A 22,535-nucleotide genomic window follows, 5' to 3' on the forward strand; every position below is an offset into this window, starting at 1 on the left:
CTTTCTAGCAGTTTCACCTCAGTATCTAATTTTCTGTGTGTACCATGAGTTTGCGATTAACATTTCTATAGCTGTTCCCTTTCTTACGATTGGTATGGGATTAGTTTTAAAACATTTAGTTTGACTTTTTACTGAATTATCATTGGTATTATTAGCATGTCCAGGTTACTGCAGATCAGTGGCTGCTTTTGCAGATTGTACAGTATATTGAGCAACCTTCTACGAACTGGACAATCTATATCTTGCCTCGTCTCTGGTAACCACCACTCACTCCTAACTACAAGGCTTCTCCCATGCTACCACCGACAAATGGAATTTTAACACGCCTGATCAGACTCTCTAACAGCCTGCAAATCTTTAAACACCCTCTGTAAACCCTCTTCTTTACTAGCATTTAGCCTATTCACACCTATACTACTATTGTAAACTCAACGGAGAGCCACACTTGTTCCTCTTGCCAATTAAACATTAGATTATACACCTTACTTTCATGTTTACATTTATTTGTCCACAATTTTGTGCTACAGAAAATAACTTGAATAGTAATTATAATAGTAGTAGGGTATTTCTGGAACTATTAAACTAAGCAACATTCAGAGCCACAGAAAAACAGACATTTTGGGCCAAAACTCCACCCACTATTGTGCAAGCCCACGATTTGTGATCGACCTGCGCAAATCAGGATGCAGTTGGGGGGGTCTGGTTCTGTTGCCATATAAAGCAAGATGTCACAGGTCAAGTGCTTTAATAAAGGACACTGAACGCCAAGAGGAGATTTAAGATCTACTTGATGTATTATTCCATATACATGTTATGATACTCCTGAATAAATTATATAAGACCCCTAAAGACACCTTAAAAAGTGGGAGGCACATATAGAAACCATTGTGATTCCTACATCGTTCACCTGATTTGGATGTAATTACCCTCAAATTAAATCTGAAAGTCTGCAGTTAAAGCACATCTTGTTTGTTTCATTTCAAAGCCATTGTGGTGGTGAATAGAGGCCCAAATATGAAAATTCTGTCAATGTCTCAATATTTATGCACCTGACTGTATATACCATGGTTTTATGAATACAACCGATTGTATTGAATGTGAATTTATATACTCTTTTATGTGTTAGAAAATAAGTCACTCATTATTTTGAAATTAAGTTTTGCTACGTACTTAACAAATAAGTAGAAATAAATACTCAAAGGCATATGTGGAATTTAAAGAGGACACAGCCATAAATTTATTTATCACATTAGAATTGTAATTGTGAAAGATCGGTGGCAGTAAAAAGCAGTGCTCCAGGGCCACAGCCCGATAAAGTATTGACTAAATATAGAGGACGGATCCCCGCTCATCGTAAACTGGCATGAAGCGGTACCATTCCCCTCTAATTGGCACAGCCTTGACCCCTCCCTAAGATGAAGGCCTAGTCCCCCTCTAAGGAGAATGACCAACTTGCTGCTATCAAAAGGAAAATGCCACCCAGGCACTTTTATGCCATAATAGGCAGCCCAGGAGCACTGCTTCCTTGCCAGGCTGTACCTCCACCTGTTGGAAGGAAACATGAAAATTGCACAGTCCAACAAACATAACACAGTATACAAACCATATAAGTCAGGTGGGTGGGCTTGAAACCTACAAAGAGGAAGATGGCTCCTCAACTCTGGCTATTTATGGCACTAGCAGAGGCCTTGCCTCCTGCAAAAGGTTTATAATTTGATTGACAACTCACTAGCTACGCCCTCTTTATCCTTTATCCTTTTTCTCTAACTGAAAAAACTAGCAAAACTCCTCAACAAACAGGGTGCTTACCTTTCCTCAAACTTATAAAAGTATTCAGAATCTTTAAAACAACATTTGTTGTGTACTATACAAGTATTCTTTATTTCACTTATCAGTCTTCATGATACTAATACTTAGTCACAGTTCACGAAGTTGATAAGTATAAGGGTAAGCTATGTGGGTTTTATAATGAGGGTAAAGGGGTTAATGTAATATAGATAAGATTAATGGTTTAATGTTGTTATTGGTGGTCTCAAAGTGCTCTCAGTATGGTGGTCACAAAAATGCTGTTGGTATTGCTTGGGCATCACCAACATTTTCTCAGTATCTATTGTTTGGGAGCTACAAAAAATGCTCTCTGTATTGTACGGCAGTCACACAGATGCTCTCAGTAGCTACTGTTTGGCAGTCACAAGTATGCTCTCGGTATTGTATGACGGTCACAAAGTTGTTAATGTTATTGCTATATTGTTTTAGTGTAATTTTTATCATTTATGTTGTAATAAATCTAAAAATAAATATACCAATATTTAAAGAAGTCAAGTTTGCATGTGAGCAGTTGGGCTAGGGTATTGGGAGGAGCAGGGGCGATATTGTGAATCTTTGCCTAGGGTGCCTAGAACAGCTATAATGAATAGCAAGAGAGACTGAACTAAAGACAAAAGCCAGTACAGGCTAGAATAACCAGGAGTGCTAAACACAGACGCAGGTAGTAGAAGTATTCCAGGACACAGAGTGACAGGAACAGGACCAGCTAGACACACCGAAGTGCCAACTATCACTGGCAAAGGTGTGTGGGACTGACTGCCTCTTAGAAGTAGCCTGCAGCAATGGGATGTACGCAAAAGGAACCAGCCCCCTAACAGAAAATATGCAGCAGCTGCAGTGGTGCACGTAGCCGGCATCCCGGCTGCTATCCCAGGCTGGGACCAGCATACCCTGTGGCCGCCTGGTGTCCTGGTTGCCTAGCAACCTTCGGGACCAGGCACCAGTGTGGCTGGCGCGACATGGCTTTCCGGTTGCCTAGTGATGGAAGTAGTGAGCCATGACAGCGGCTCATAACAATAATGTTAAAATATTATTTTAAAAATGCTTGTAATAATAAGTTCTGGGAATATACTGGTTATAATGACAGAGAGGAAATGGGATAAAGTTAAGCAAAACAAAGTTATCCACATGCAAACAGGGCCTACTCTTTATTTGTCACCTGACTTATTTTGAAAGTGAGATGAAGCACTGGTAGTAAAGGGAAAATGCACCTCAATTATACCCCTGCCACCTTCCAGAGCAAACAAACTGAGACCAAACTGCCAATGCACATAATCAACTCAGTACACAATTTACCAACAAACATGCTCATATCTGACCACCACAAAATAAACTACTTTCCTTTCAGACCAGAGGATCTGAACCATCTCATGCAATAAATGGGAATGTGTGGGTAGGGGGGTGTACTGTCAGAGCAGGCCCTAGGCATAGGCAAACTAAGCAAATGCCTAGGGAGGTTTGGGGCAGGCATGGCCAGGGCACCTGCTGCTGCCTGGGCAGAGACTCTGGCAGCTGCTACTACTGCTGTGCAGCGTCCATGATCAAAGCTCAGCTGAAAGCTCCGATCGGGCTTGGCAGCAGCAAACAGTGAGCGGGCAGCAGTGGGACAGCCAGTGGTGGTTTGCTGGGATGGGGCACCTGTTTGACGGCTAGTGGAAAGCGCCAGGCCAGCTCTGGGGTGGCATGCACCAGGATGCGGCCTGCCAGCCTAAGCCTGGAAAAGCGGGTCCGCTGCCCACAGCTTGATGTACCTCGAGTTGGGTGGCTCTGCAGGCTGCACTCAAGTAAATTAATTCTGTATGTGGGAGAGGGCTGGGGTGTTCATTGCTGGGAGAGGGGTGCTCTGCTGCTATAGTAGTGCTGGGTGAGGGTGGGTGCTGACACTGTGCTGTGCTGGGAGAGGGGGGTGCTGTGCTTGGTGAGGGGCGGTGTGTTAGGTGAGGGGGGGCGTGCTGTACTGGGACAGGGGTGCTGTTTCAGGTGAGGGGTGCCATCGTGCTGTGCTGGGAGGGAGTTGCTGTGCTGGGTGAGGGCCAGGTTGCTGGGTGATGGGTGCTCTGCTGGGAGAGGGGTGATGGGTGCCATGGTCTCTGCTGTGCTGGGAGAGGGATGCTGAGCTGGGTGGGGGTCCGGGGTGTTGGGTGAGTGCTGTGCTGGGTCAGGTGAGGGGTTCTGACACCGTACTGTACCGGGAGAGAGGGGGTGCTGTGCTGGGTGAAGGCTGGGGTGATGGGTGCTGTGATCTATGCTGTGCTGGGAGAGGGGTGGTGGATTTGGTGAGGGGTCATGGGTGGGGTGCTGTGTCGGGTGATGAGTGCTGTGATCTGCGCTGTGCTGGAAGAGGGATGCTGCACAGCATGTGCTGGGCTGCTGTGTGGGTGGGAGGAGTGAGGGAGGGGGAGAGCGGCGCTGTACCCGCTCCCCCCCCCTCTCGGCGCCCCTGGCTGGGAGAGGGGTGCTTGGTGCAGTGATCTTTGCTGGGAGAGGGGTGAGGCAGGGGCGATTCTATAATGGGTGCAGGGTGTGCGGGGCACACGAGCCCCGGGGTCCAGGGGGGCCCCGCACCGCACACTCTGCACCCATATATACTTTAAAACTCACCTGTGCGGGGTCCCGCGTTAGGTGTCCGCTCTGCACAGAACACTGGAAAATGCCCGCCGTGGCCATTTTTTCAGGCGTTCTAGTGCCCAGAGTCTACTGCTTCTGCGGTGGCTGGCCAGCCGCGTCAGTCGGCTGCTGGCCACTGGGGAGAGAGGAGGGGGCCCTGCACAGAGAATGCACACGGGCCCTCTCCTCACTTAAGACGCGCCTGGGGTGAGGGGTGCTGTGATGGGTGCTGTGATCAGTTCTCAGAGAGGGGTGATGGGAACACAGCAGAATGGGGGAAGGGGCCACAGCACACTGAGACCATGCCCCTTCTGTGAGGCCACATCCCTTTTCAGGATCCCAAGGGGGGGGGGCACCACCCCAAATCTTGCCTAGGGAACTAATTTGGCTAGGGCCGGCTCTGTGTACTGTACACCTAAATAGAATCATATACAGGTTGATTCTCCCATATACAAATATTGCGAAATACGGAATTCTTTTAGCAAGACTGAGATAGTGAATCCTTTGCTTTTTGATGGTTCAAAATACACAAACTTTGTTTAAGGCACAAAAGTATTCAAAATATGGTATAAAATTACCTTAAGGCTGTGTGTATAAAGTAATATGAAACATAAATTAATTTCATTTATGTACATAAACTTTGTTTGAACCACAAAATTATTGAAAATATTGTATAAAATTACCTGCAGGCTGTGTGTATAAGGTGTATATAGAACATAAATGCATTCTGTGTTTAGATTTGGGTCCCATTCCCAAGATAATTTATTATATGCAAATATTCCAAAATACGGAATATTCCGATATCCAAAATACATCTGGTCCCAAGCATTTTGGATATGGGAGACTCAACCTGTATAGTAAAGTGCTTTATAAGCTTCCAAGCACAGGCTTCTCATGTAACCACTTTTGCAGAGAAATGTATATTATTGGTAAGTATGTATTAGCTATTTGTTATTCTCATTCATTTAGAGATGCAATGTCTTATTTTACAAAACATTACACAGTACTTTCAAAAATATTTCACTTTAGAAAGAGAAAAACAAGCACCTTACGCAAATCTCCTCACTGTAATAATATGTTTTTAATTGCTTGAGACACAAAGTCACACAACTTAACACACAGCGTGAGGGGGAGTATGTTATCATTCAACCAAAAACACTTTGCTATGACTGTATGACTGGTACTTAAACAAAACATGACAACCCTGATCAACATCATAACACATTATACAGATTAGGACAATCCTTCACCACAGGTGGTTTAGGCTCAGACACTGCGCTTTCCAACATGCATATGTTTCATCCAATTTACTTTATGTTATTTTGACAGACATGAGCCTTGAGGTTGTAAATTATATCGCTAACCTGTCACTGCTGATACCCCTGTACATGACAGAAGCATAAACAGGTGTATTCATTCCATAACATTGTGTCTCTTACTGTTTTGATACCCTGAAAAACTGTACAATTTGGCTGTGTAGTGTGTGCCTAGGAGATGCAATCGCTCTGAGCGAGAGATGAGATGTTGCTGAAGATGTACTCATCCATGACGTCAAATTTCCCCACTGCTTTCACACGAAAACTGGCCCGAACGGATCCCTCTGCCATCTACTCATGACTCCCTCGGGGAGGCTTGCCTACCCTCCCGATTTGGCCGGGAGCCTCCCGATTATCGGGTGCCGCTCCCAGCCCCCTGGGAAGGCAGGCAAGCCTCCCGCAAGCCGCCATCCCTCCCTACCCCTCCGCAGAGTTACTAGCAAAACCCCCGCAGCAGGGGGGGGCCCCGGTGACACGATTTGCGCTGAATCGCATCATCGTGGCCCCGTCCCGCGTTTTATAATGCAGTTTTCCACCGGCATTGTGAAGAGGGGGCGGAGCCGCTATGACGCGATCTCGCGGGCACACCCCCTGCCAGCACTGACCACGCCCCAGCAACAGCATTATCGTGCGGCCACGCCCCCCCCCGCTGTAAGCTGACATTCAGCCCCCTCCCGGAAGGAGGGAGCTGAATGTCGGCAAGTATGCCCTCGGGTCACGCATGTGCAGAAGTCGGCCCCGGGGACAGGTAAGTAACGCAGCTACTTCTTTAGCTGTGCTGCTAATCGCAGGGACAGCTGCTTTTCGGAGCAGCTGTCCCCGCACTGGAGCAATGATGAATTGCTCCAATGTTAAGTATCCCTCATGGCGATGGGGATACTACAGTGTCCCCTGCGGCGAGGTGAATACTTCATTATCGGGGGCCTCAGATTATAAATAAGCCCCTGAGTATGTGCCACTTCCAAATCATCATAGGCCTCTCAGCCCACAGAGAGACCCCACCGACAGTTCATTTGCAGTATACATTAGGTTAGTGGTTCCCAGTCTTTCTTGAATCACGGCACCTTACAGTATCAGCATTTTTTTTACGGCACTCCTAGGTCAAAATTTTGTCATTGAGTAAATTGTTCTGAGCTGTTACACTTAGGGGCCTATTTCTCAATATTATTTTTACTAAAAAAATTTGAAAATGGGTCTTTTCATATTATTTTAGTATCACATACATTTCGTGAAAAACTACTCCAAGCCCTTCAATTCACTTATTTTTATTAAGTAGATCGCATTTCACAAACTTGTAATGGGAAATATGATCTGCTCATATTTACTCAAAATAAATTGTGAAAAAATGCAGAGGGAAGTCCTGTAATGATATTGTCACCTGGAGATGGCGTTATCGAGGCTTTCCCCCGTTCCCCTGACTCCTGCTCTGCTCTGACAGGCAGAGCAGAGCCGCGAGCTGGCCCCTGTGACAAAAAAAATACCCCTTACAGATGTGTCCTCTTCCATCTTTACCGCTTTGACTTAGAATTTGTTGCTTTTATATACAGAAGATAAAAGGTAAATTTAACAAAAATGTGTCACTCATGTTTACAGACTATGCTTCTAGCAACACTAGAAAACATCAGCGTGAGACTGAGACACAAAGACATTTATAAAAACAAAACATTTACCATAACTGCACATTTATATAGAACAACTCAATCCCTGTACCGGGTGAGCCTGGTAGCAAGATCTTCTTTGTTTGTTAATACCAAGTCTTATTTTATCACTGATTTTCTTCCTGATTGTAAAGCGCTGTTGTATGCAGGTGCTATATAAATATATTTTAATATCAACAATAATTCGTATTATATATATAGATAAAATGTATCTCACACCTCTACCTTTGCCTTCTAAAATATTAAAACTGAAGAGTGATAACTAGCGGCGGCCCCTTACCTGTCTGTAACTGTGCACATACTGTACGCAGGATCACAATCCAGTGCATGCACACAAATTAGCAAACTGATCGGCTTCTAAAGATTATGGGCCTGATTCATTAAGGATCGCAACTGCCACAGAGCTCGCAGTTGGCCGATTGTTGCGCGAAGCCACCACTGCGATCACGGAGACCATGCAGAGCCATCGCAGAGTGATTGACAGGCAGTGAGCGTTTGGGGGTGGTGATGGAGGGAGTGGCCAGAGGAACGCAGGCGTTCATAAATTAGCCATTGCGATTGCATACACAGCTCGAGTACTCACTGCGTGCAACGAAGATAGCAATTTCTAAGTAAGGTCAGGGCTGCTGTCATTCTGCGTGAGGAGCCGATGGTACTCAATGTTACCCGTGTTTACGAATCGCAAAGTATTACGGATGTGAGATAGCGGTAGTGGGAGGCAGTGGGCGTCTCTATGCTGGCAGTGCGACGGCATTGCGATAGCATTCCCATATTTTCGCAGCAGACCTGCGTGCGATTATGGAGCTGCGATTGCAATAGTGATCTGTGATGAATCAGGCCCTATATCGGCTGCAGCCCCTAGAAGCTGGTAAGTGCTGCTGTACTAGCAGGGAAGTGGCATCCCATGGGAAGTGCTCTATCCTATCGCAGTGTGGACTCGCAGTCCCAGGGGGAGATAACACTTACCCTAAGACTGCCTGTTCAGCTTTGATTAGCAGGGAGCACTTCCAATGTGAAGTCACTGCTATTGCCTAGACCAGTGGTTCCCAAACTTTTATGAATCACGGCACCCTAGAACAGTGGTTCTCAAACTCGGTCCTCACACAGTTCATGTTTTCCAGGTCACCCAGCAGAAGCACAGGTGCAGTCATTACTCACTGACACATTTTAAAAGATCCACAGATGGAACTAATTATTTCACTAGTGATTCTGTGAGGAGACCTGCAAAACATGCACTGTTTGGGGTCCTGAGGACCGAGTTTGAGAACCTGTGCCTGGAGTATCAGCAATGTCTTCATGGCACCCCTAAGCCAAAAGTTTGTTATTGAGAAATTCAGAAAAAAATTTAGTAAAGTGATGTAAATTTTGTTTAACCTGCCATCCTGTCATTCTTAGGGTCAGGTATGTGGTGGTGGACAGGTTTGTCCACATATTTACATTACATTGACCACAAATAATTTGATTTGGTGCTGGGCCACCAACCTGAGGCACCCCTGCAAGTGTCCTAGGGAACCCCAGGCTGCCACGGCGCACAGTTTGGGTATCACCGGCCTAGACAATTTATGTGGGTGGCCGATTTTACTGGGGTGGGGGCTTAGGTAATTTCCGCCACTGGTGATAACTCTGCCTAACTCTTGCCCGTGGAATTTTTTTTTTTTTTTAAACATAAATCAGATTGTTTGCTGCCCTGTGTTGTTTTACAGGCAAAAACAAGCAAGGTTCTCCTACTATGTTAACCCGCATAGTATTAGTGTGGGAAGTGCCAGATACTCCTGAATCTTGGGTGGCTCTTCTGGATGCCCGGAAAAGGAGGCAAGTCTGCCAGAGGCCATCTTCCGCTGCTGCCACCCACTCCCGTGTGAAGCACACAGTCTCGGGTGACTAGGTGATGCGATTTGTGTTGATTCGCACCATCAGAGCCCATCCCCCTCTCTACAGTGTCAGGAATCGTAACTGTATAGCAGGGGCTCCACATCACCCACCTTCCTGCACCAGCCCCCTGTCCTCCCACCTGGCTGCCCCCTTTCCGAGTGGACATTCAGAATATTGGAAACTAGGTAAATAAATCTGACCCATAAGTAGGGCCGGACTGACCATCTGGCAGTTCTGGTAAATGCCAGAAAGGCCAATGGTCTGATGGGCTGATCCGGCCGTCTCAAAGCCTGGACAAGCAGCTCCACTTCCTGGTGCTCTGCTCGGCCGGCATACAGAGAGACAGTGTGTGCTGCAGTGTCATGCCTCCGTGATGCAAGACCACGGCCCCTTGAGGCATGGCGGTGCCCCATTTCCGTGCTAACTAACAATGTCGGCCCGATTAGTGGCCCCAGTCCATCACTGCCCACAGGGGCGAATTCAATTAGTGCCAATAGCCACAAAGTGCTGGTGTTATGAGAGTTTCTCTGGAAACACTTGAGCTCCAACATTGTATATATTTCCTTGCACTCCATAAAGCGAGCAGGAACATTTGCAATGTTGGGTTACTGTAATTAGTGGTGATGCACACACCCGCAAATCACCGCTAATTAAATACCCTCTAAGATTTAAAGAGCAAACTGGCTATTAATGATAAGTTATACTATTCACTCTGATAATAAGAACATTCTAACCATCAAAGGCCAGTGCTGAGTTTTCAACCAAAACACTGCAACATTACACAACATATATGTGGTATAAACATATACTGTACATACAAAATATGCACTCTATATTCACTTTCCCCTACAATAGTGTACAACTCACTACAAGTGTGCTAATCAAACTAAAAAAACTGGGTTTTGATTTACAAAAGTGATCTTAAAACGATGATAAACTCAAGTAACCTAAACTTAAGCTGGCCACACATCTAAAGATTATCTGTCCAACCAGCTAACTAGTTGATTGGTTGGAATGAAAATCTGGTAAGGTATGAAAGCAAATGACAATCAGCAATTTGCTCCCAAACGCCGGAAAATGGACAAAAACAGTTGTTTGAACAAATTGTTTGGATCAAACATTTAACAAACTTGTCTGACTTCCATTTCCATCTGTTTTCTGGCATTTAGGAGCAAATTGCTGATCATCAGTTACTCCCATACGTTACCAGATTTTCATTACAACCAATCAACTAGTTGGATGGTTGGATGAAAGTTGGTCTAGTGTGTGGCCAGCTTTAGTCTACACCAAAATGTGCAAGTGTGGTATTAAATAGATCAAACTTAGAATCTTAGAATGGAATTGCAGAAAGTGAAAACTCTTATACTTTACATTTTATATATAATATATATATATATATATATATATATTGTAACACTTGAATCTGGCCCCTTATTTATCAGTAATAGTCAGTACTGCTGGTTGATGGATGAAAGGAGCATTCCATTCCACCGTGTAAAAAGTCTAGTTATTGACGCCTACACATTTAGGAATAGCTGCATGGAGGTGTTTGCTTTACAGCTAATTTCTGCTTAAACACAAAAACAGGTTTGCAACACATAAACAGGATAGCATACATTACAAAACTGCCACAGTACTAGTCTTATAATAAGAGCCATAAATCTTTTCACAGTCTATAACAAAACATGTAACGTGTGGGTATATGCACTAATGTCTACGGCAGCAAGACATGCATAAGCAATGACTGCTAACTGCAATGTCTCACTAGGTCATGGCTTATCTGCAATGACTGATATACTTTGTGCTAATGGTTAAATAGATAAGTTAAATATTTTATAATTACAGATGTGTCCACATAAATGTATCCTCAAATCGTGCCAAACAGCCCCGTTTGTCACACCACAGACTTTGCCGCGCCATGTGTCCCTAGAGACTTTTTCACAAAATATGCCTCTTATTAACCAATGTGACAAAAGTACAATGGACAGGGCCCGTTAATACTGACGCTGGCATTTCATGCTGCTTTTGTATGTGACTCGGGCACTAACCTACAAAAGATAGAGGTTGGATACATTGTGCCACGCATCCTTATGCTTAATCTTTATACGAACTGCGACAAAAATACTAATCCTTAGTACCTAGGAGACTATAGGTGACTGTATATAGCTACAATGTACTGTAATTAAGAAACAAAAAATCTGAATAAAGTACAACACTACGGGAAACTCTACCCATGGCAGAACGCCAGGCATCTCACGCCATATGGGGAAATAGAAAAGGTGTACGAGTACACATCTGTATACGGCTTTAAGTTGTAGATAACGGATAGAAGAAGTATTACAGAATATTTAGCTCTACACCAAAGGATGAGTGACTCAGAATAGGCCAGATAAGCAATACACTGAATTGGGGACCACCTCTGACATGCATATGGACTCTTTGGAACCCAGAACAATCACACACTTGGGTCGTAGCTAATAAAATATTGCACATCACTACTTTATACAACAAATTATTGATCAAGGGTGTCAAATGCACTAACTAAGGTGTCTACTTACTGTAACATTATGCGGCAAATGAAGAGATTTTCTATCATTACTTATTGCAGCAATAGAAAATCTTCTATCACCGCAATTTATCATTAAAAGTTGTCGATAGTGGCTGGCAGAGGTAAGAAGAGACTTACTGCAGCCAGTGCATGACCCGGCATTGTCTGGTCGGCTTTCAGTTGCAGTTTTAACAAATATGAAAAAAATAGTGCAAAAAAGAACAATGATATTAATATAATTACTGAACAATACCAAAGGAAAAATGTATTTATATCAATAATAAAAGCATTTTATCCTGTGTATTGCCTCTGCTATCACCATCCTGAGATGGTGATATATATAGAAGGACAACGGACAGTACAAATACTGCCGGTGTTCTTGTTAAATAGGCTTCCTCATGCTCTGCAAAAAGAAGATATGGTCAGAAGTGGACAACGATATCTGGCGATAGATTTTACCGACCGTGGGGATTGATATACAGGTAAAATCCCTATCTCTGCTGAAAAAAACATACATTTTTACTGGATTTAGGGCTCCAAACGATACATGACTCCTAAGGTGCAATTACAAAGAGTAAAGCAGGACAGTTTGGAGGTATGCAGAGTACACAATCTGACCCTTGCCACAGTACTTTGGCACTGCTTCAGAGGCGCTCGCTATTTGCGAGCGCTCGCTCTGAATCAGGACGGGACATTTTCTTTTTTTCACCGGCCTTAACTGGCGGCCTGGCAATGGTCGCAATTATCGCAATTATTGCGACCATCAGGCTTGCGACGAGACCCTTGTGGTAGGGTCTCGTCCACCGCAAGCCCCAGTGAACTTCCTGCTTTAATAGAGCAAGAAGTTCACTACTGACATCACTGGTGATGTCAGTAGGGCCGCCCACAAACGGCAGGCGGTCCTTCAGGAACGCCTCCGTTTGTCCAGCCACCCCCCCCCTGCACGCCTACAAAACGGGACGAGCTGTCAATCACAATCGACAGCCGCCCCGTCTTGTAGTGAGTCCCGCAGCGAGTGAGCGGGTCTATGGGCTATGCGCTCGCGAGCGGGTCTGAATCAGGCCCTTTGTACACACCCCACCTCTTGGTGCCACTGATCATTATTTAACATTGCTTTATAATACATAACAATGACTATGTACTGCATGGAGGGTTAGAGCACCAATCTTGGTTTTCACCTCAGGTTATGCGCATCTCAAGATATGTTTTACAATACTGTAGTACATGTCTACCTTAAGAGGTCTATGTACTAATAATCGCGGTAGTGTCGCGATTATTATGTATTCAACTCATTGGAAATATTTTCATTTTTAATGAAAATATCCTCGCTATGTACCAAGGGGAACTTGCAGACCATCGGTTGCAGTGACTGTTGTCCCTGCGAGTTATATCCCCAGCATTTCGGAGAAGTCTTTCACAGAAGTGAAAAACTTTTCTGGGGTAAGCTGACACTGCGGTTGCGTGCAGCGTCAGCTTCCGGGGGCCGGTCAAAGGCTGCGGATGAGAGATCGAAAGAGGTTCAAAAGGCTTACAGTAATTTACACCATCTGAATATGGTGTACCGGGGCTAAACTTCGAAAAGCTTCATGTTTTTGAGTTTTGTACATAGGGGTCAGATTGTAGTCACCTTTGATAATAATGGGGACTGCGATCTGAAGTACTAAGTTACACTTTTAAGGAGATTTCTGTGTCTCCTGCATTGTCCTATTAGTACATAGCAACAATACATAAAATTATGCAGAGCCTGCAGTTTCTGCATAATTTTATGTAAAAATCAGCTTTATACATATGACCCTAAAGGGCCTATTCATCATCACTTAATTTCTACAAAAGCAGGTAAAAATGAACATTTTCAACTGCAATTGTAGAAATTAAGTTATCGGGCCATTCATCAAGGAGGTAAAGCAGGAGATATCACAGATATTTACTTACCTTCCTCCAGGAGATATCACAGATATCACTTACTTACCTTCCTCCTATCGGATCGCTCTGCCCCTGTCCGGCTCCGGACGTCATGCGCATAGGTCACACATGCGCACTTGTATGTCACGAATGCGCACTTGTATGTCACGAATGCGCACTCGAGCAGTGAAAAGTTCCATGGAGACAGCTGATTTTTATTGTCGGATCAGCTATCTCAGTGAATTGCTCCGGTGCTCGCGGCGAGATGAAATGTTAATTATCGAAGTCCATTTGGACCCAGATAATTAACACAATGAATAGACCCCTAAGTCTCATCTTTCAGCAGGTAGAATATTAGTAAAATGTAGCAAAGTGGGGGAGGGGAGGACACGTAGAAAAATATACTGCATAAAAAGATTGTTTTTGATAAAGAAACTGGATCGTGTGCAACAACTGGGGCTAATGAGGCTATTAATACAAAATGTTTTATAAAGTATTTGCAGAAACCTATACTGAATCTGCATATCTGGCATTCGATATTATGGAGATGTGACTTCATCACTACCATGCCTATATTAGCAGATATTAGATGCAGATTATCTTGGACTTGCCTGTATAGTAAGGTCATCACACTGTTACATGGAGCAAGCTTTTTTCATTCATTATTATCTACTTACGTGGTGTTTATAAATAATAATATGCCTTATATTGTTTTACAGTATATATGTTTCTATTTTGTAAACTACATAATGCAGTGGTATGACAGGTATCCTGCTGCTGCTGTGTTTACCTTCTCGTTATCACTGGATAGCTGATATAAGTGTTTCCAGTGTCAGATTTATTATGTTAAGTCACATTATAATAATGAACTTGATCTTTTCAATTCCATGTACTTAGGGTTTTGTAAAACTGCTATTACCGAATTACCATGTATGTACATTATATTATATCTGATTAAAGATGACATGCCTGAAATATCTTTGTGTGCTTATATTCAGCCGTGTTAGTCTCCTCTGCATACTTCTATTAGTTAGTTTCATGTAAAAACTAGTAAAACACTAATAAGATAGACATATTCGAAGCTGGATTTACTCTGTGCTTGTAAACAGATTTAAAAGTATTTCTAGTCCTTATTGTAGTTTAATGGGTTCCTTTGTCATGTTAGGTTCCCTGGCTGCATTGTAGTACATGAAGTGGATTAAATATGCAATAATTACTGATGCTTATTGTACTTTGGGCACATATCCAGTTTCATGGATTGCCAGAGTTATACAAAATCAGCAACAGGGATCAAGTCTTTTGTTTACATGCAAAGAATAAATCCAGCTTGGAATATATCTGTCTTATTAAATCTGCAACAACCATTAAGCAGAGAACAGTATGTTATTACTATCTACATCTGCAGCTATCTATATTTACTTGAATAGTACAAATTGCATAAACAGCACCACAAAAACTATAGAAGTAATTATCATTCAAATATACTGCATTCACTGCATACGTAAATAGACATTGGTACACAAATATAAGATGCAGGTGTTTACAGCATAAGATAATAAATATATTATTGTAAAATTGTTCCCTGATCAGAGCGTCAGCTATACCTGCAATGATGACCTAATCATGGCCATCTTAACTTATGGGCTCACTGGGCAGATGCCCAGGGCCCCACGATTCTAGGGGCCTTTGAGCAGGAGCGGTCTGGGCCAGGGGCATCTACACGGAGTGTGTGTCCGGGCACTTGGTCCGTGCATAGGGCAACTAGCTAAGGGGCAGGGAGGCAGAAAAAGATGCTCTCTGGCTGCTCTGATTGTGACTTACACAGTATCAGAGCAGCCAGGCAGCATTCACTACCTGCCTCCCAGCCTGCAGCCACAGAGCAGAGATTAGGGGGAGGCACGTCCCCCCAGACCCCAACATACTTTAATCACAGCTGCAGTGCAGAGCAAGAGCTGCACTGCGAGCTGGAGAAGAGAAGAGGGAGGTGGAGTCTGTAATCTTCACTGTACATCATGTTTTTTAATGTTAAAACATTTATTTTGTTGAAAGTACCAATAAATCAAAAGGTTTAATTTTACTTACAGTTCACATCTTTATTCCCATGAATGGATGGGTAAGGGCCCCAGTGCATTACTTTGTCCAGAAGTTACAATGCTGTTCAGATCGCCCTGGACCTAATTGAGTCGTGGCACACACACGTCACTACTAACATGCACAGTGCGCGCCCCAAACAGTTGTGATGTGCACGTGCTCACTGCTTTGACGGGAGAGAAGAGGCCTGGAAATGGGTGGTAAGTAAAATGGGTTGGGAGGGGGCGGGGAAGAAAGGGGCTGAGATAGGGGGAGCTGCTGAGAGAGATTCATAATGAAATTACAGTTACTTACCCATCCAAGGCATAAACCATGTTTAGGTGAAAAAAAACTTGTTTTCATTGAAGCAAATAAGTCGGAGACTTAGACAATAGTCCTAAGATTTCTTTTTTATCTGACGTTTGCTGATTCTTCGCTACTATGCTTTATATGGGTAAGTAACTGACATCATTCTGAATCAAATATTATAACAAAAGGGTTTGAGTGCAACCTTTTGCCTATGAAAAAAAAAAAAAAAATATATATATATATATATATAGTGTGCACCGGCCACTTTTCGTGTTTTGGTTTTGGATCTTTCTTCGTGTTTTGGATCTGGATTGGTTTTGCCAAAACCACCCTTCCTGTGTTTTGGGTTCTGGGTTTTGTGTTTTGGACCTGTATTTTTTTGAAAAAAAACATAAAAACAGCTAAAATCACAGAATTTGTGGGTTTTTATGCTCCTATTCAATTATTAACCTCAATAACCTTCATTTCCAGTCTATTCTGAACACCTCACACCTCACAATATTGTTTTTATGGCCAAAAGGTTGCTCCGAGGTAGCTGGATGACTATGCTAAGCGACACGAGTGGGCGGCACAAACACATGGCCCATCTAGGAGTGACACTGCAGGGGCAGACAGGATGGCAGTTTGAAAAACTAGGCCCCAAACAGTACATACTGCAAAGAAAAAAAAGAGGTGCAAGATGGAATTGTCCTTGGGCCCTCCCACCCACCCTTATGGTTGTATAAATAGGACATGCACACTTTAACAAACCAATCATTTCAGCGCCAGGGTCTGCCACATGACTGTGGCTGAAATGATTGGTTCGTTTGGGCCCCCACAAAACAAGCTGGCAATTAATGTGTCCCTGCACAAACTGGCTCTACGGAGGCAAGATGTCGTCCTCATCCTCCTCATCCACCGATTCCTTGGATAAAACAGGAAAAAGGGATTTAGGTGTCCCTGGACTGCTTACAGTCTTATCCAAAGTTTCTGAACTTGACAGTAACTTTTTATGAATGCGCTGCAGGTGACGTATAAGGAAGGATGTTCCTAGGTGGTTAACGTCCCTACCCCTACTTATTTCACCTTTACATATGGTACATATGGCAAGACAGTTGTTGTCCGGATTTGGATAGAAATATTGCCAGACCAAAGAGGTGGAATGTTTGGTCTTCTGCCCAGGCATGACCGTGATGGGCTTTTTCATCCCACGGACAACAACTGTCTCCCCCAGAGCCTGATTTAAACAAGCCACATCACCATCAGAATCCTCCTCGCCAACTTCCTCCTCAGCGCCAGCTACACCAGTATCCTCATCCTGTTGTACTTCAACAGTGACATCTTCAATTTGCATATCAGCAAGTGGACTGTGGGTGCTCCTTTCAGCACTTGCAGGGGGCGTGCAAATGGTGGAAAGAGCCACCTCTTCCCGTCCAGTGCTGGGAAGGTCAGGCATCGCAACCGCCACCACACTTGGACTCTCCTTGGGGATTTGTGATATCTTCTTAGAACGCACAGTTCTTCGCTGTGCTTTTGCCAGCTTAACTCATTTGATTTTTTTAGCGGGAGGAGGGCTTCCATCGTCATGTGAAGCTGAACCACTAGTCATGAACATACTAGTCATACTACTATGACACACACTAGTCATAGCGAATGACCTTAGCCGTTCCTTGCCACCCCGTGTCATAAATGGCATATTGGCAAGTTTACGTTTCTCTTCAGATGATTTAAATGTTTTTTTTAAGGTCATTTTCCTGAACTTTGTCATTTGGGATTGTATGTGGCCTCTACTATGACATTGGGCATCGGCCTTGGCAGACGACATTGATGGCATGTTATCGTCTATGTCATAACTAGTGGCAGCAGCTTCAGCACTAGGAGGAAGTGGTTCTTGATCTTTCCCTATTTTATTTTTATCGGAGAAAGTTTGGTCCTCCATTTATGTTATATTGATTTGATATATATGTGCGGCTAAGGCGCACACGAACACAGAAAATATTTTTTGCTGGAGAGTAGTGCACTTTGTGGGTTACACCACCCTTTAAGAAATGAGCCAGCTGGCTCTTTACTTATAGGACACAGGCGCACGCTTGGCGCTGCTCCTTTGTTGATACACGTGCAGCCACAGTGCACACAATTCACAAACACAGAAAATATTTTTTTATTTTGTTTGGAGTGTACTTTGGGGGTTACAGCACCCTTTAACGGTCAAGCCAGCCGGCCCTTTACTTATGACACAGGCGCACGCTTGGCACTACTTTGTCGATGCACGTGCGGCTACTGCGCACACAATTCAAACAAAATAAAAAAATATTTTCTGTGTTTGTGGAGTGTACTTTGGGGGTTACAGCACCCTTTAATGGACAAGCCAGCCGGCCCTTTACTAATGGGACACAGACGCACGCTTGGCGCTGCTCCTTTGCTGATGCACGTGCGGCTACTGCGTACACAATTCACAAACACAGAAAATATATATTTTTTTGTTTGGAGTGTACTTTGGGGGTTACAGCACCCTTTAACGGACAAGCCAGCCGGCCCTTTACTTATGGGACACAGGCGCACGCTTGGCGCTGCTCCTTTGTTGATGCACATGCAGCCACAGTGCACACAATTCACAAACACAGAAAAAATATTTATTTTTTTTGCACTTGGGGGGAGCACCCCTGATGGACAGAGCAACCCCTGGACAACACTACAGCACCCCTTTAGGACAGGGACACTGCACTGGACTTTGGAGTGGACACAGCCCCTATGGACAACTGACTGCACAACACAGTCCAGCCAGCCCCTATGGACTTTGAAGGAGTGGACACAGCCCCTATGGACAACAGCAGCACAGCGCAGCACAGCACAACACTACACTACACAGCCCAACCAGCCCTAACTCCCACCCTCCCTCTTCACTGTCCACAGCCGAGTGAGAAAATTGCGCCGACGCGGGTACCTTATATAGGATCCAAAACCCGTGAGACTCGGAAGGCGGGATGATGACGTTTTGCCTCGATTTCAGATCCGAGTCAGGCGGGAAAAGTCGAGCCTGACTCGGATCGGCCTCGGATCGGGGGGGCTCGGATTTCAGAAATCCGAACCCGCTCACCCCTAATATATATATATATATATATATACTGATCAGTCATATAATTAAAACCACCTAATATTGTCTAGGTTCCCCTTGTGCCGCCAAAACAGATGAGACCCATCAAGGCATGGACTCCATAAGACCTCTGAAGCAGTCCTGTGGTATCTGGCACCAAGACGTTAGCAGCAGGTCCTTTAAGCTGTAAGTTGTAAAGTGTGGTCTCCATGGCTCAGACTTGTTTTTCCAGCACATCCCACAGATGCTCCATCAGATTGAGATCTGGGGAATTTGAGGGACAAGTCAGCACCTTGAACTCTTTGGGGGTCATTCAGACCCACTCGCGAGCGGCTGTCCGCTCGCAAGTGGGTCGATGGTCCCCACTGCGCATGCGCACGACGGAGGGAGCTCCGTCGTGCGCATGCGCGAGACCCGACGAGCGAATGACTTTCCTTCGCTCGGAGTGTCTCATCAAAGGGGGCGTGCTGTCGATGGTGACTGACAGCACGCCCCCTTTGGTGGGCGTGCCGGCCAGACGGAGGCGTTCCCAAGGGAACGCCTACCGTCTGAATCCGGCCCCACTGACATCACTAGTGATGTCAGTGGGAGTGATTTTGGCTCTGATAGAGCCAAAATCACTCCTGGCCTTGCGGTTAAAAAACCCAACCGCAGGCTTTTACTCGCAGTTCCGATGGTCGCGATGGTCAAGACCATCGCGACCATCATTCTGCACGCTCGTATATGCTGTGGGTGGTGACCCACAGCTATACGAGCGTCCAGGAGGACGCTCCATATTAATGGAGGTGGGCCCTGATTCAGAGCGAGCGCTCTGGTCAGAGCGTCCGGCTCTGAATCAGGGCCTTTGTCATGTTTCTCACACCATTCTTGAACAATTTTGAGCAATGTGGCAGGGCACTTTATAATGCTGAAAGAGACTACTGTCATCAGGGAATAACATTGTCATGAAGGGGTATACTTGTTTGTGCAACAGTGTTTAGATAGGTGGTACATGTCAAAGTAACATCCCTATGAATGCATCCGAGATCCTGCCCACAATGCACTGCTGCAGCTTTGTCCACCCCTTTCCTTCCAGGGGCAGAAAAACATCGCTGGCTGCTTCAATACCACTACCGCTCGCCGGCAGTTAGAAAAACATCGCTGGCTGCTTCAATACCACTACCGCTCACAGGCAGCTAGAAAAACATAGCTGGCTTCAATACCACTACCGCTCGTCGGCAGTTAGAAAAACATTGCTGGCTTCAATACCACTACCGCTCGCCGGCAGTTAGAAAAACATCGCTGGCTTCAATACCACTACCGCTCGCCGGCAGTTAGAAAAACATCGCTGGCTTCAATACCACTACCGCTTGCCGGTGAGCAGGTCATTAGTAAAGTCTGGTAATAAAAAAAAAAAGAAAGAAAAAAAATTGCGGCGAGCTGTAGCACAAAATATCATTAAAGAAACAACTCGTTAGTAAGTGGAGCCCATAATGTGTCGCACTGACAGCTGCTATGGGTACATTTCAATTGGCAGGTACGTCTCAGTTTCCGTCAGTAACTGGTACTTTCTAAATATACAGTATATTATATATTTACAGATATTTAACTTAAAATGAGATAGCTAAAATTGCAAGGTGTATAATTTGTTTTCAACTAATATTAGGAAAACCATATTTCTACATTGGTTTCATAAATACACACTTCATGTTGTGAGCAGTGCCTAGATCCAGGGTTTGTGTGGTGCAGGTGAGCAGCCTAGCGGAGATGTATATTGTGACAGACACACATAAAAAGACTATGCAGCAGTCATGCAGACGGGAAGCCTAAAAAGATGTCCATTATATAATTACGTTTGTGTGATAAAGTAAAGAAAACACAGGAAAAGGTAAAATACAAAGCCCCGCGATCTCCCCCGCCAAATACGATTTCCAGTAATCCTATTCTTCCTGACATCTTTAATCTTACGGACGTCACGTCTCACCTCTAGAAACAAAGAATAAAATTCAAACTTAATTTGAAGGGTCCATCAAGGACGATGAAATATAATTACCCTTTTATTTGTGGTGACTGAATTTCTCATGAATAAAAGAAGATGTAGAGGAGTATGATGCTCAATAATGAAAAGAAGAAATACTATATTTGCATTCAAATACTACAAGGACATTACCAAGGTACATATTGCCGAGTTACAATATACCAATAGGTGCTGAAAAACCCAGCACACACTTTTTGTGCTGAAGCTATACTGAGCTTTTTGCATTTACAACTTCCTTCTGATAAAAAGCTGCCATCAGGGCCATAAATAGGGAACCTGTGACTGAACGGTTTTGTTGCCCAAAGCACAAGGCCCTGGGGGCGACACAGTTGCTGCCCCAAAGCACCTGCATTTGGCTAGCAGGGTGCCTGTAATGACATGCTGCAACTAGTAGTGCAGCGGCAGAACCGCCAGGAGCCACTTTTTAATGGTGCCAGCAACCCTGTCCCCTTGGTGTGACATTGTGACATCACAGGTTCGGGGGACGGTGCTGGCACAGGGCAGCATAAAGCACATATTGTTTTAAATATATACACCTTATTCTTGATGTGTCTCTAAACAAGATGGCAGTAAGACCTTCATTTAGTTTCCCCATAATATCTAACTGGGTCAGTTCAGGCTTTTATCACTAAGAAATCTTTAACTTAATACTTTTTCCTGGAAGCTCTGGTTAAAGCTTCTAGTGAATACTTTAACTGTTCCACTACCTCAGTGTCCAGATAGAAGCACAGGGGAAGAGATTACAGGGAGAGTAAAGACTGCACATTTTAAAAAGTTTTTCCAGTTGTCTATAATGTATAATTCTCATAGAGGCCTATTCACAAATCTGAAGACACAGGACACATTATGGATCTGACTCATCACAATTTGCAGTGGCAGATCTAAATATAGTACCAGAGCAATTCAGTGTTACTCTGGTGCCAGGACAGCTGCTACCGAAAAACAGCTATCCTGCGTTCCCTAACATCCATATTTCTGCAGCCTATTAGTAGTGGTGAAAGGTTACACTGTCGGGTTCCTCTTAGTCATGCATACGAAATGCAAAGGCCGAAGGAGGAATCCCTCATTGCGATACCGATCTCCGACCAAAATGAAGGTGCGTGGCTCACATGGCAAAGATGGCAGTAGTACCCACAGTTAAGTTCTGAAAACTTTCAATTTTCATAGCTTAATGAATACTCATCCCCATACTAATGTAACACCATAATTGTCTACTCTCCCGGGACTGTCGGGAGCCTCCCGAAAATCGAGTGCCGCTCCTGACACCCCGCAAGACTAGGCAAGTCCCCCGCATTGGATGCCGGCACCCCGCTAACTCCCGCGCCAGCGGGAATCG

The 22,535-nt window shown here is 44.4% G+C and overlaps 1 protein-coding gene across 2 annotated transcripts in view; it reads right to left on the bottom strand.

Annotated features, from left to right (window-relative positions):
• SCFD2 (sec1 family domain containing 2) overlaps nt 1-22,535 on the bottom strand; it is a 610,440-nt gene that overhangs the window by 53,390 nt on the left and 534,515 nt on the right. The gene's annotated exons all lie outside the window — the stretch shown is intronic.

This window comes from Taudactylus pleione, unplaced genomic scaffold, assembly GCF_031769625.1.
Source record: "Taudactylus pleione unplaced genomic scaffold, aTauple2 ptg000169l, whole genome shotgun sequence".
Classification (NCBI taxonomy): domain Eukaryota; kingdom Metazoa; phylum Chordata; class Amphibia; order Anura; family Myobatrachidae; genus Taudactylus; species Taudactylus pleione.